The sequence below is a fragment of the Protopterus annectens genome, chromosome 16.part0, assembly GCF_019279795.1.
Source record: "Protopterus annectens isolate FY-2018-M chromosome 16.part0, PAN1.0, whole genome shotgun sequence".
In the NCBI taxonomy this organism is placed as follows: Eukaryota; Metazoa; Chordata; order Ceratodontiformes; family Protopteridae; genus Protopterus; species Protopterus annectens.
The window spans coordinates 70934991-70949475 of NC_056750.1; the positions used below are offsets into that span (position 1 = coordinate 70934991).

Below are 14485 nucleotides of genomic sequence, written 5' to 3' on the forward strand. Positions count from 1 at the left end.
CCCTTGTAAGCCTAGACATGCAACCCAAATGTGCCCTACAAATTTGATTTATATAGGGGGTGATTTACTGACTGCCTATCCCCATCAGAGATATAGGCACTAGACAGGAGTCTAAGAAACGTATCTCGAACGTGTCCTATTTATATCACAAGCAAAATTTAGGTCTTTTAATCTATTCTGATGCTGTTTGTTTTGCAGATGTGCAAAAGGCTCTTCAAAGCAGGAGCCAGGGATGCCTTGTATACCAGGCAAAAATCATCTCTCAGAAGTCTGTATGATACTGTGTAAATGGACAGGGCTTTGGGCTGATCAGTGTGGGATGTAGTGTTTACTCCCTGTATCCTTTCTTTCCCTTCAATTTCAACCCCCACCCCCACCTCACAATCTCTCTCTCTATAAAAACTAAAAACTACTACCTGAAGCAGACCTCCTGCCCTGCTCCTTTCTTTCAGTCAGCTATAAAGCTATTGCCTACCCTGTTTCTATCCTAATAAACTAAATCTATAAAGAAGGAAAGTACTTTTCCAGCAATCTGGAAGACCCTTACACAAAGGAGGAGGAGGTACATCCATCTAACTCTCTAACTATATAGCCTTAGCTGCTATTATATTTCCTCTGCTAAAATCATGGAAAAAAAAATGCACACAAACAACTACTTAACCACTTCCTTCATAACAACTCTAACATCTAACACTCCATGGATTTATAGACCCACATGGTACTACTGCACTACACCACTTTTTACCACACCAACAAACTCTACCCGCACAACAAACAAACAACTAACTAACCTCTGCTAGACACTGTGACCTGCTAAATCTCTTGCCTTGGTTTCCTCTTCCTTATCCTGTTTCTCATCTATCTTTGAAAACCGACAACAAGCAGTACTCTGACCCACAAATCTTCTCAACTTAACTTCACTGTTACTGCAAGTGACAAGTCGCTCATCTCCCCGATATTACTACCAAGCTTGTTAGGTGTTATATTGATAATAATCTTAACTATGATTACCACATCAATAACACCATAAATAAAAAAATAAAAAGAAAGTTCACTGCTTAGCACAATCACATCTTATCTCTACTCTACTGTATCTTCTCTCTTTTTTACACTATCTCTCTAAAAAGCAAGAAACTGACTGACTACATCCTCCAGTATAGAACTCACCACTGTCTTAACTTAAACACTTACACTGGTTAGAACTTCCTAACAAACCTCTTAATAACCTCCTGATCCTATAATAACTTGACACACTCTCGCCGCTGAAAAGCTACAGGTCCAACACAACTATAATTACAAATTCAGCAGTAACTTTTTCTTTCTCCAACTCAGTAGGTAAAAAATAAATAACCTTACTTTTTTCTTTCCACTATCATATTCCCAATTTCTAAACTGCAATCTTTCTCTGAGATATCAATAAAATAAAAATAAATAAATAAGGTGGCTTTCTGGACATTCCAGTTGCTGCATGTATCTAGTCATGTACATACTGAAGGGGGCATTGTACTCTATGATGGGTCTGTTGAGGGCCAGTTACAGTAGTATTATGACCTCTCTGGACCTAGGTGCCATGCCCTTGTACATACTGAAGGGGGCATTTTACTCTATGATGGGTCTGTTGAGGGCCAGTTACAGTAGTATTATGAGGGCATTGTACTCTATGATGGGTCTGTTGAGGGCCAGTTACAGTAGTATTATGACCTCTCTGGACCTAGGTGCCATGCCCTTGCTTATAAGTTGAGCAACATAGAAAGATTTTTTTTGGTACTTGTGTATTATCGCAACCAGATTCCAAAGTATGTCTTCACAGGCCATTTTCATCATGAATGTAATTGGAACAGAGAATGTACTGTTCATAGGTTCATAGGTTCATAGGTTCATACTAGGCTATCTGCCCAAGGGCATTTATAAGCCTAGCCCATAGTTATGTGGCTTTCGCCACCCCTTTAATTGAATAAAAACTAATCTATTCATTTTTTGTTCTGTGCCTCTGTCAAGCAGACACTGAAGTAATATTATCTGGGTATCTGCTCTCTCATCCATTGGTTGGTCAAGATTCTCTTGAACAAGGCAGTGCTCTGCCTCACATGTTTGGGATTTTTGTTCCACAGCATAGGAGAGTCTCTGGTGATGAATCTGTTAACCGTGTCAAGGTTTAAGTCTCCCGCCCTTGTGGTTCTGAGGATCTAGATTTTTTGGAAGCAAAGCATTCATCAATCTGGGTTTGACATGGCCTTAAGACTGAATAAAGCTGGAGTTCTTTCAGTCGGGCAGCATAAGACATATTTTTGAGTGTATATTATAAAAATTTCAATACAAATATTAAAAGCAGAATAGTGAAAAGGTATATCGTTAAAATGCTTCTCCAACAGATGTCCAGAGGCATTTCCATGGGGACCCCCAGCACGAAGGGTCATGCTGTACTCATTTGTACATACCACCAAAAAGCAGAGGGGCATTTCTTGAAATAGAGTGGCTTGGCTGAAAGAGTTTCACGTATGTGCACTTAGACGATTTGGAAATATTAATTTAGTTAATTTACAGACCAATGTGTTTTGTATTGGCATGCAGTGTCTAAAGAGCTATGATTACATGCAAAGTACCGGAGACTTGAAACATATAACAGGCGGGCCCTAGTTTACTTGTCTGAATAAAGCAAATAATAAGTCACATTGGGGTGGCTTAGCTCAAGGAGTCTCAGTTAGGTATATGCACTTGTAGTCAAAGGACGATTTGTAAATATTACAGGAGTTCACTTACAAAGTGAGCTGAGCAATGTGGTTTGTTTTGGCATGCATTCTCTGAAGAGCAATAATTACATGCAAAATCCTGGAGACCTCAAATGTATGAAAGGCGGTGCCTAGCTTATTTTTGTGAAGAAAACAAGTACTTTCTCACATTTAGATATCAACTTGTTTTCAAAACCTTGGCGACCTATATGTGATGCATTCCGGTAGTTTAAGGGCTTGAAAATGAACTGCTTCTCCTGTTCAGAATCTGATTGCGATAATACACAAGTACCATCTTTCTGTTATGTTAGACACATGTTGGTAAGAGACTAGGTTACTGTCTACGTCAGTTCCCAGACCTTTGACTAGTGAATCAACTTTTAGGGGGTGTAGTTATCTGAGGATGTGCACCAGGGTTTAGATCTGAGCCCACTGCTGTTTATACTGGTGATGGACTACATTAGCAAAGAGGTTGGAGGGACACATCAACAAAGTTGCTGTATGCAGATGTCGTGGCAGTGAAAGAGAGAGATTGCTACAGTTGATGTGACATCCTGACCCCATGTAGAAAATGGAGTGTGGGAGATGGTGATGACTATGAAGCAAACATTTTGAGAAACAAATTCAGGAGACAGAGTTCTGTTTCAAAAAATCAATTGGAGATAATACTTTTGTCCAAGGATCCTTGATAAGTGTCTTGGGGATAACCTACTTTCCTTTGTTTTAGTCTCAGTTAAGACTACTACTTTTAGGGAAGATAAAAATTCTTCAAAGGATGATGGTGAAATTGATGTGCAACACACAGTGATACCTTTCCTTGCCAGAATGGACCATTCTCATTATAATATTTGGGATTACCATTCCTGTTAAATAGAATTTAAAAAGCTAAACTAAAAAGAATCAAACCATAAAGCTTTCACGGAGTCTTCTGTGCAATTCCAAAAGTAGGGGCACCTACACTGGATATAAAAAGTGTACTCACCCCGTTAAAATGCCAGCTTTTTGTGACATCAAACAATTGACCACAATAAATCATTTCAAAACTTTTTCCACCTTTAATGTGACCTATAACCTGTACAATTCAATTGAAAAAAAATCAAATCTGTTGAAAAAATATAAAAAATAAAAAAAGTATAATAAGCTGGTTGCATACGTGTGCACACCTTTAAACTAATGAGTCTGTCAGTATGGCACATCTTGGCTTGACAGTATCTGCCTACTCTTCCTTGCAAAAGCGCTCCAAATCTGTAAGATTGCGAGGGCATCTCTTGTACATGGCCCTCTTCAGGTCCCCCCACAGTTTTTCTATTGGATTTAGGTCTGAGCTCTGGCTGGGCCATTCCAAAACTTTAATTTTCTTCTGGTGAAGCCATTCTTTTGTTGATTTGGATGTAGGCTTGGGGTCATTGTCGTGTTGAAAGTGAAATTCATCTTCAGCTTTCTAGCAGCCACCTGAAGGTTTTGGGACAAAAGTGACTGGTATTTGGAACTGTACATAATTCCCTCCACCTTGACTAAAGCCCCAATTCCAGCTGAAGAAAAGCAACCCCAAAGCATGGTATTGGCACCACCATACTTCACCGTGGGGATGGTGTTCTTTTGGTGATGCGAAGTGTTGTTTTTGTGCCAAATTTACATTTTGGAACTGTGGCCAAGAAGTTCAGCCTTGGTCTCATTAGACCATAGCACATTTCTCACATGCTTTTGGGAGACTTGATGTATCGTTCTGCAAATTTTAGCTGGGCCTGGATGTTTTTCTGTGTAAGAAAAGGCTTCAGTCTTGCAACCCTGCCCCATAACTCAGACATATGGAGAATGCGGGAGATTGTTGTCACATGTAGTACACAACCAGTTGTATCTTTCGGCTTTTTCCGGTTAGGGGTCGCCACAGTGGAACTCCGGTCCGCTAATGATTTGCAGTAGATCTTTACGTACCGAGTTGCCAGCCCTGACGCACAACCTTCAATGTAGGTACGCCCATTCACGCATGTCTCCACACAGAAGACGCTTTAGCTGAGAATCGAACAAGACAACGTCTTACTGTGAGGCGACAACGCTACCGCAGCACCACCACTGCAGTGTAGTACACAACCAGTACTTGCCAGAAATTCCTGCAGCTCCTTCAGTGTTGCTGTAGGTCTCTTGGCAGCCTCCCTGACCAGTTTTCGTCTTGTTTTTTCATCGGTTTTGGAGGAACGTCCGGTTCATTGCAATGTCACTGCTGTCCCATATTTTCTGCACTTTTTGATGACTGTCTTCACTGTGTTTAATTGGCATATCCAATGCTGTGGAAATTTTTTTGTACCCTTGTCCTGACTGACACCTTTCAACAATGAGATCGCTTTGATTCTTTGTAAGCTCTCTGCAAACCATGGCTTTTGTAAGTAAATGTCAGGAAAATCCTACTAGGGCAGCTGAACTTTATTTGCGGTTAATCAGAGTCTCTTTAATTGATGGCAGGTGTGTACCCAAGAAGACTGAATGCTGTAATTAAATCAATAGGTGCTTCAGCAAAGTATTAGTTTAAGGGTGTGCACACTTATGCAACCAACTTATTGTACATTTTTTATTTTTTTCTCCGTAACAGATTTTTGTTTTTCAATTGAATTGTACAGGTTATAGGTCACATTAAAGGTGGGAAAAGTTTTGAAATGATTTATTGTGGTCTCATTTTTTATATCACAAAAACCTGGCATTTTTAACAGGGGTGTGTAAACATTTTATACCAGTGTATACCCTTCCCACGGTTAGCATGACCACTGTTGTAGGTTAGAGAAGTCTGGATCCTCAACCCACTTACCACCGGCCAATTTCTATATCCATTTGGCAACAGTACAGTATATGTTAATTTCTCCAAGTCTTTTGGGTTTCTAATACCATGATGGGAATGGATCCCATTCCTAAGTCAAAGTATGATTAAAATTCATGAAATTAGTATTGTTTCACTTTTTGATGTCTGCCAGAAGTACTCTTCGCAGCACCCACATCTTGCCACATTATTATGCCTTTCAGTGTACAGTCCTTCTGTCATTAGTATGTCACAACCAGCAAAGAGGTGTGCAACTGTTTCCAATTCAGTTTTACAAAACCCACATTTGTCTGTTTCTTCCTATGTTCAATGGACTTTGTAAACCAGCGTGTACATATCCCTCTGTCTTGGGCTGCCAACATTAGCCTTTCATCTCTTGGTTTGATTTCGCCTGTCCTTAACCATTTCTGCGTTTGTTCCTGATCAACATGAGGTTCTTTCAGTTTTCTATACTTGCAACTATATTTATACATTTTCCACATTTTTTGACTTCTCATCTGGTCCTTCACCTTATATTCTTTCTTTCATTTTTTGGCGCATTCAGTTGCTGCCTGATTTTATCTACTTCTGGCTTGATTTCCATTCCTGCTTGACGCCAATATGCTTCTGCTGGATTAAGCCGAGAAGTCATTTCATATTTATTCTCCTCATGTTTCAAAACTTTCACTGCATTTGGTTCTTGTGAGGTCAGCAGATATGAATGGAGTCCTGCGACTGCAGATCTATACATATCAATTTCGTATAGTCAATTTCAAGGAGGCCCATCCCTCTTTCGGAAAGGGGAATATATAATCTTGGTATGCACTGATTTTTTATAAGTCATTTAGTGAGCATGAAGCATCAATTTTCCTATCTAATCTAGCCAAAACATTTTGGGGCCAGTCAGTCATTCCTATCTAATCTAGCCAAAACGTTTTGGGGCCAGTCAGTCATTTCAAAACTAAGTTAGGACAGGAAGAGCAAATTGGTTTATAGCTTGGATTTTGTTCCTAGATGTCAAAGCTGTTGTCAGGATTAATTTAAGTCTTCTAAAGTATTCCTTACCACGTTTTGTTTGCATTTGTTCATGTTTTATTGTTGATCATTCATCAGTTCTTAAATATTTTATATCCAAAAAGAGGAAACATTGTTGAGAGCACTAGTCCCAACAGTTAAACCAACAAAACCAATACATTCAAAGGTGCCAAAAAGACCACAGAAATATAAACTTCACAGCAGTCCAAAAATTTTACTCAGTGACGCCAATAAACTCGAAATGCACACTAAACGCTTAACTTAAATCCTCGTGTTTTTCATCCCGTGAACACTGAGACTTCCTCAGAAAAGTGAACAACTTACTGATGGCCACTCCTTTTATAATAAAACCAATTAACTTATAAGCATAACATCATTTAAATAATTACCCTATGTAATGTATAAGAAAATAAACATGTACACTAGTAAAATTTATATAGTAATAAGTAAAAATCCTTTTTTAAAAAATTCTTATATTGTAAAGTCCTAAATCTACTAGCTGAAAACTTGAATAAAATATCAATTCTAAATTTACTTAGTGTGTTTTAAACCAGGATTTGTAAAAATGTATTAAAAAAAATTGAACAAATAGTTTGTTCTCATACAATCTCATAAATGATGTTTTGCTTACAAGTTAATTGGTTTTATTATTATAAAAGGAGTGGCTATTGATAATTTTTTCTGAGGAAGTCGCGGTGTTCATGGGATGAAAAATGCGGTGATTTAAGTTGAGCATTTAGTGTGTATTTCAAATGTATTGCTGTTATTCAGTAACATTTTTGGACTGCTGTGAAGTTTATATTTCTGTGGTCTTTTTGGCGCCTCTGACCGTATTTGGTTTTAATTCCCAAGTATTTATATACTCCCTCTGTTCATTTGTATCACATTCTTGTCCCAAACTGATGTTTACGTAGTGCTGCAGTTTTCCTGCTTTAAAGGTTGCTTTTGCACACTTGTCAAGACCAAATGACATTCTTCTATCGTCTGAAAAAGTGTTGACAACTTGCAGTTGTACTTTCAGTTCCTCATCTGATGAGTTGTACAGTTTTAAATCATTGGCATAGAGAAGGTGAGAAGTCTTTACACTTTGTTTTCTAGGAGCCAAATTATAGCCATGGCCTAAGCTGTTAAGTAGATAGTGCAATGGGTTAAGGGCAAGGCAGAATAGCAGCAGTGACAGTCACCCTGGAATATCCATCTTTACATTTTTAACCATGGGGCAATAATTTTTCCTTTATCATGGCTTAATTGCAGAGTGGTCTGTCGCAGTTTCATGGTCACTGTAATGTAGTTGATCAGTGTAGGGTGTGTCTAATACATTTTTAAGCACTCTTTTTATCCATGAATGCCAATCCATGCCTTTCTTAAATTTTTCCCCTTTTTACAGTTCTCCACTATGACTTTATTTAACAACAAATGATCCTTTGTTTCATATGACTTTCTTTTATTGCCCTTTTGTTCTACTGCCATGTTTTCTTCTAAATGACTAAACTCTGTCGGCATCAATTCCAGTGTATAGTTTATATGTCGTTGGAAGGCAAGTTATTGGTCTATAGTTTTTCGGGTAGCTTGTAAGTTCACTCTTAAGTAGGAGCGTTGTGTTTTCCTGTTAGCCAGGTTGGTGTTCAGGGTGAGCATATAAATAGTTATTAGTCATAGCTAAATCTTTGTGCAAAGATGTTAATACTTTTAACCACAAGTTAGGTACTGCATCTGGGCATGGGGTTTTCCAACTGGAGGCTTTTCCTAACTCTGTTTCAATCTCTGTGGCTGTTACTTCATCCCATTTCATATCCTGTACCTTTAAACTTCTTATTCTTTCTTTTACTTTTTCTATACGTTTAGCATTGTTGTTATGTTCCACAGGATCTTCTTAAATACTTCTCCAAAATGTATCTGTTTCTTCTTTTTTTTTTGGTGGTCTTTCAATTCCTTTTACCTTGCTTCCCAATTCTCTGTAAAAATTGTTTGAGGTCATCAGGATTACTTTTCCATTATGTTTATATGTGTATCTAAGTTTTTCTACCACTCCTGATATTTTTAGTTTATTTGTGACAGTGCATGATAGATCCTGGTCTGTTCTAATACTACACAGACACTCATACACAGGCACACTCCGTACAGATGCTCAACTGCATCTTTCACCAAATCCTAATTTGGTGAACATACTTGTGCGAAAGTGCTGTTTACTGAAGCAGTACTTTCGCGTAAGTATGCTTGTTGTTCTGGTCGTACTACAGTGTGGTAAGGGAAAATTCCCTTTTCATTACTGTAGTGCAACCTCGGAGTGAGAATATTAAAGTGGGTGGGGGGCACCATTCAAGTAGATTTTTTTTTTTTTTTTAGCATAACAAAAGCACTTTTTCAATGAAAGTGCTTTCGTTTAAAGTGTGTTCGGTAGTTATGGATTCGGGCTTTTGAACTTTAGTTCAGAAGTCCTAGATCCACATACATATATACACATACATGTACAAATGAAGAGTGAAACTGCTTGAACAGTGTCAGTGAGGTCTTGTGCAGACACAGATGATTTATTGAAAGGATTGTTTTGGGGAAGTGTTCCTTTTGGTGTCAGTGAAGTGCATGGACACACATGGAGAAGCTACTGAAGAGATCGTTGGGTGAAATGTTCCATTTGGTGTTGTGCAGGCATGGACAAACTATTGAGGGGATTGTTGGGAGGAAATGTTTCATTTGGTGTCAGTGAAGTGCTTTTGCAGGGATGGACACATTGTGAAATTGATCGCTGGGGGAAATATTTCATTTGATGTTTGTGCTTGGGCATACATAGTGTATTTGGGATTAGTGGTTCATTTGATCTTAGTAAAAGTGCTTGTCCCAGGATCAGGGGGGGGGGGGTGTTCCATTTGATGACAGTTGACTGCTTATGGAGACCTGGACAAACTGTCAAGGAATTATTGGCAGAAATGTTTCCTCTGGTGTCAGTGATGTGCTTTTGCAGTCAAATACAAACTGCTAAATGGATCACTGGAGGAAATTTTTCATTTGGCATCACTGAAGTGCTAAAGCCAGCTTTAGATCATTTGAGTATTCTGTACCATGTTCATAGGTTCATACTAGGCTATCTGCCCTAGGGCATTTATAAGCCTAGCCAGAGTGTGTTTGGCTTTCGCCACCCATTTTAAATGAATTTTGCTATGCCCTTTTTCGAGGTTAGTATACTGTGGGATTATGAATAAAAACACTATATCTAATGATGTAATTCTTTATTCATACTTTACAGATAGGACCTCGGTTCCGTCCTCGGAACCGATATGGCTGTTTTCCAGCTCGCGCAAGCCAAAAACTCTAAGCTAAGAACCTACCCGCAACGCCCCTCTCCTAGACGGTCCAGATCTCATTTGCCGCATTCCTAGTCAGACGTGCTAGCCATCTCTCTCAAAGCTAAGTAGTAAAAATTTGTTGATTTTTATGACATTTTTTTCTTCTAAATTACCAAATTTTTAGTCAAGTTAGTCTTTTTTTTACTGTCGCCTATAACCTAGGCCTATTTCCTACCCTTTTCCTTGGCAATTAAAATTTTTTATCCGTTTTGTTACTGTCCCTCTTTCCTGTCTTTGACAGGCCTTCCCTTTTTACTAGTGGTATTCCTTTAACTAACATCACTGGTATTTTATTATTTTATCTTTATATTTTAAAGATTTTATTATTATTACTATTATTATATATTATTTTATTTTATTCTTTCTATAAGATAGCATTATTTTCCTTACCATGTCAGACAAAGCTAAGTTGGGTTTTAAACAGTGTGACAAATGTGAACGTAAGATGCCTAACTCAGAAATACATGTCCGTTGTGTCTACTGTTTGGGCGTGGATCATATTAAAGCTGATTGTGACATTTGTGCTAGTTTTAGTAATTGGACACTAGCAAAACGTAAGAATAAACTTATTTTAAAAGGTTTACTCAAGGCATCATTCTCGGAGGCTCTGTCTGGGATGGAGGTCTCGCCCCCTCCTAAGACCATAAAATATCAGGAAAAGAGTCACTCGGTTCCTGCATCCCCGTCAGTTACGGAACTAAGTCGGCTCCGTGCTTCACCAGTACCCTTGGCGCAGACCTCCTCGGCAAGAGGATCTGTGTCCTCTCCCTCTGTGCCGACCATGGTATTCATTCCTATTTCGGTTCCAACCATGGCACCATTGATATGTGCCGTCCTTGGTTTCCACATTGGCTCCGATAAGTGTACATGCCTTGGCACCATCGTCGGCCATGGTGCTGACAGTTTCTTCAGCTCCTTTGGCTCAAAAATTCGAATACCTTCCAAGGACAAGATATTCTCCAAAGTATGACACTTTCTTGGGGCAGAGGTTTAGTCCCTTTCTAGAAAGACCTGATTCCCCTTCAGCAGCCTCCTTTAGATCCATTAGGAATTTTTCTGAACTAGACCTAGTGCAGGTTGTGAATTGGCTTTTGGCAGCTAGAGGATTGCCCGTTCCAACCAGACCTTCCGTCCCACTTAGCTCTGAATCCTTTACCTCATCTTCCCCTGCTTATCCTCCTCCAGCATCCTCTCTGTTCCTGGTACTGATGTCCACTTTGGTACATACTGTCTCTGCTCTGACAGCAGTGTCTCCCCTGTTGGCACAGACCATCCTTGCTGCATCGGCTACGATGGATCCGATGCTTTCACGGAGCTGTGCTTGGACCGTCTGCACCTTGGTACCTAATCAGGCACCTATTTTCTCGCTGGCATTGTCTATGTCCATGGCTCTGGCTACCAGTTCTCTTGGAACCCCTCAAGTGGAGGTGGGCTTGAGTGGGCCTGCTGTACAGGTGATGGAAAGGGCCCTTCATTCCGAAGGCTCACAGCCAGCACATTAGGACACCACTATCAGAAACCTCCCCTAGCATGCTCCTCTCCCAACCTGCTATGTCGGGTCCCTGGGCACGGGAGTCACAAGAACCCCCTGGGAAGGGATCCCCTTCTCCGGAGTCGTCCTCAGAAGAGTCCGCTGGGGAGGCACCCCGGAAGAAACTATGCAAAAGGAAGCACCTTGACTCCTCGGAGGAATTTGCCACAGAAGACACTGATTGTGATGAGGGAGAAGGGTCCCCACGCTCTCCCCCAGACGACATTTCATTCGGCGACATTCTCGAAATCCTCAACAGCGGGGGGAATGGAAGTCCCCTAACCCTTCTGAGGAATCGCTGTTTCTGCTGTTTCTGCAGGCCTTCTGTGCCCGGCCATCTTCTTCTTGGGTGACCTCACCAGCAGATGATCTTGTTAAACTAATTGTGCAGCATGCCTGGAAGGCCCCGGACAATGTAGAACCTGTCTGCGGGAGGCCGGACAAAATTTTATCTACACCTGAAGACCAGCCCCATTGGTCCAAGCAGCTGACAGTTGATTCTTTGGTCCTGGCGGCGGCCACCAAGAGGGAACTGGCAGAAGATAGTTCCACTGTCCATCCTCCAAACAGGGAATCCCAGACCATGGACAGATTAGGGAAGCGACCTATGCATCAGCGACCTTCGCCATTCGGGAATTATCTGGCACACTTTTACTCGACTCCAGAGAGACCTAATTTCTGAAATGTCTTTTTTGGTGGGAGTACTGCCTGATGAGGTATGTGACACTGTAGCCTCGCAGCTAGCTACCCTTGAATCCATCTCAAACTCCTCTATGCATTTGATATCTCACACCACCGAGGGGACAGCTCGAGCTGCCGCATCTGGTGTTGTCATGAGAGACGTAATGCTTGGATGAGATTGTGTGACTTCGCAGACCTCTTTAAACCTTCCTTCTTCAATGCACCTGTCGACGAATCTGCACTTTTTGGACCCAAGATATGAAACACACTTGCACGTAGTGAGAATGACGGAAATACCTTGTCTGCTGTGGGCATACGCTTTTCCAACCCTCAAAGGTCCTACTCCAGGAACCAGAAAGGAGGAAAGATATGGTTCTAGAAATCCTAAGCATCCTTTCGTGACTCTCGTGGTGAACAATCCCCCTGGGGTAGAGGGGGCAACTCATATGGAAGATGCCCCTTTCGGGGTAGAGGGGACCGTGCAACCAGGGAGCCAGAGATTCTTTCTCCAGCAGACCCTACCAGCACTCCTGAGCAGCGGCCAGATTGCTTTATTCTGGAAGCAGTCAGGGGTCGTTTTTCTCTACATCTACCAGCCTGGCATCTTATTACTACCCATGTTTGGGTGCAGAGAATAATATCCACAGGCTACTAAATACCATTCGACTTAACTCCCAGACCCGTCAGACGAATCCCTGATGTACCACCCAATCGGAGGGAATTAGCCTTAGAAATAGAAAAACTGCTAAGAGAGTCATCCAACCAGTCCCACCAGAACAGACAGGATCCGAGTTTTACTCTAGGTTCTTTTTAGTGCCAAAAAAGACAGGGGACTGGAGACCAATCCTGGATCTCAGCCTACTGAACAAATTTATCAAACCCCAAAAATTCCGGATGGTCACAGTACAGTCCATTCTTCCCTTCCTAGGGAGGGACAATTGGATGTGTGCTATAGACCTACAAGATGCGTAGTATCATATAAAGATGGATCACCGCTCACGGAGGTTTCTCTGCTTCTATCTGGGAGCCAATCACTGCCCGTTCAGGGCACTGCTGTTTGGTCTCTCTACAGCCCCTCAGAGTTCACCAAATGTATGGCAGTTGTGGTAGCCCATCTTCGACTACAAGGATTCCTGATGTTTCCCTATCTAGACGACTGGCTCCTTACCGCCCCGACCAGGAATCTCCTAGTCCGCAGCCTCTCTTACACTCAAGGTCTTGCTCTCCGCTTGGGGATTACAATCAACAAAGACAAATCTCAGATTGGAGCGGTTTTCGACACAACATCCTGTCAAGCTTCTCTCCCCCCTCACAGACTTTTGAAAATAAGACACCAAATTCAAGACCTTCTTCCTCACACGTTTGTACCAGCACATCTTGCACTGCAACTCTTGGGCTCCATGGCAGCTGCCATTACTTTAGTACCACTGGCAAGACTGCACATGAGAATCCTGCAGTGGCGCCTTTCCGCACAATGGTCATTGTTAACACACCCACTCATCCACAAGATACGCCTTACAAACTGTTGCAAGGAAGAAATGCTATGGTGGATGGAGCCTCAAAAGTATCTTTGGTGTTGACCGTTTTGTCTTCCCCAACCCACGGCCATGGTGACCACAGACGCTTCACTGTTTGGGTGGGGGGGTTGCATTTTCAGGAAAAGACTGTCCAAGGTACCTGGACCCCCATCAAGGCCAACTTGCACATAAATGTCCTGGAACTGAGGGCAGTTATTTTAGTGTTGCAAGCGATCCATGCATCCCTACTCTTGGGGACCATTGCAATTCAGTCAGACAACATGTCAGTCGTCTGGTATATCAATAAACAAGGCAGAACAAGATCTTACCCCCTGTGTCGGGAAGCCATGAGGATTTGGCACTGGGCAATAGCTTCCAGTCACTTTCTTATAGCAACGCACTTTCCTGGGAGTTCCAACCTTATTGTGGACAATCTGAGCAGGAACATTCTGAGGCCTCATGAGTGGTCCCTCAACCCTGTAATAGCAGATTGGATCTTCCAACTTTGGGGCAAGCCTTGCTGCGACCTGTTCGCTTCCTGTACTACAAATGCAGGAGCTATTTTGCCTTTATCTCGCCTCAGGAGGAGCCACCGAGGGATGCTCTAATGCACGATTGGCCCCCAGGTCCTCTGTACTCCTTTCCCCCCATTTCCCCTCATTCCAGAATTTCTCCAGAAAGCTCAGAGGTTAAAATGCATAGTGATCCTCATTGCTCCCTACTGGCCACGTCAAGTCTGGTTCCCGTTTCTATGGCATCATCTGATTCACAGTCCGTGGATCCTGGATCAATCCCAGGACCTATTATCCCATCCTTGGGGATTGATTCATCTGAATCTGCACTGTCTCAAGCTCACAGCT

General features: G+C 41.6%; 1 protein-coding gene across 1 annotated transcript in view; it reads left to right on the top strand.

Moving 5' to 3' along the window:
- LOC122790514 (ER membrane protein complex subunit 4-like) overlaps positions 1 to 14485 on the top strand; it is a 147601-nt gene that overhangs the window by 3477 nt on the left and 129639 nt on the right. The gene's annotated exons all lie outside the window — the stretch shown is intronic.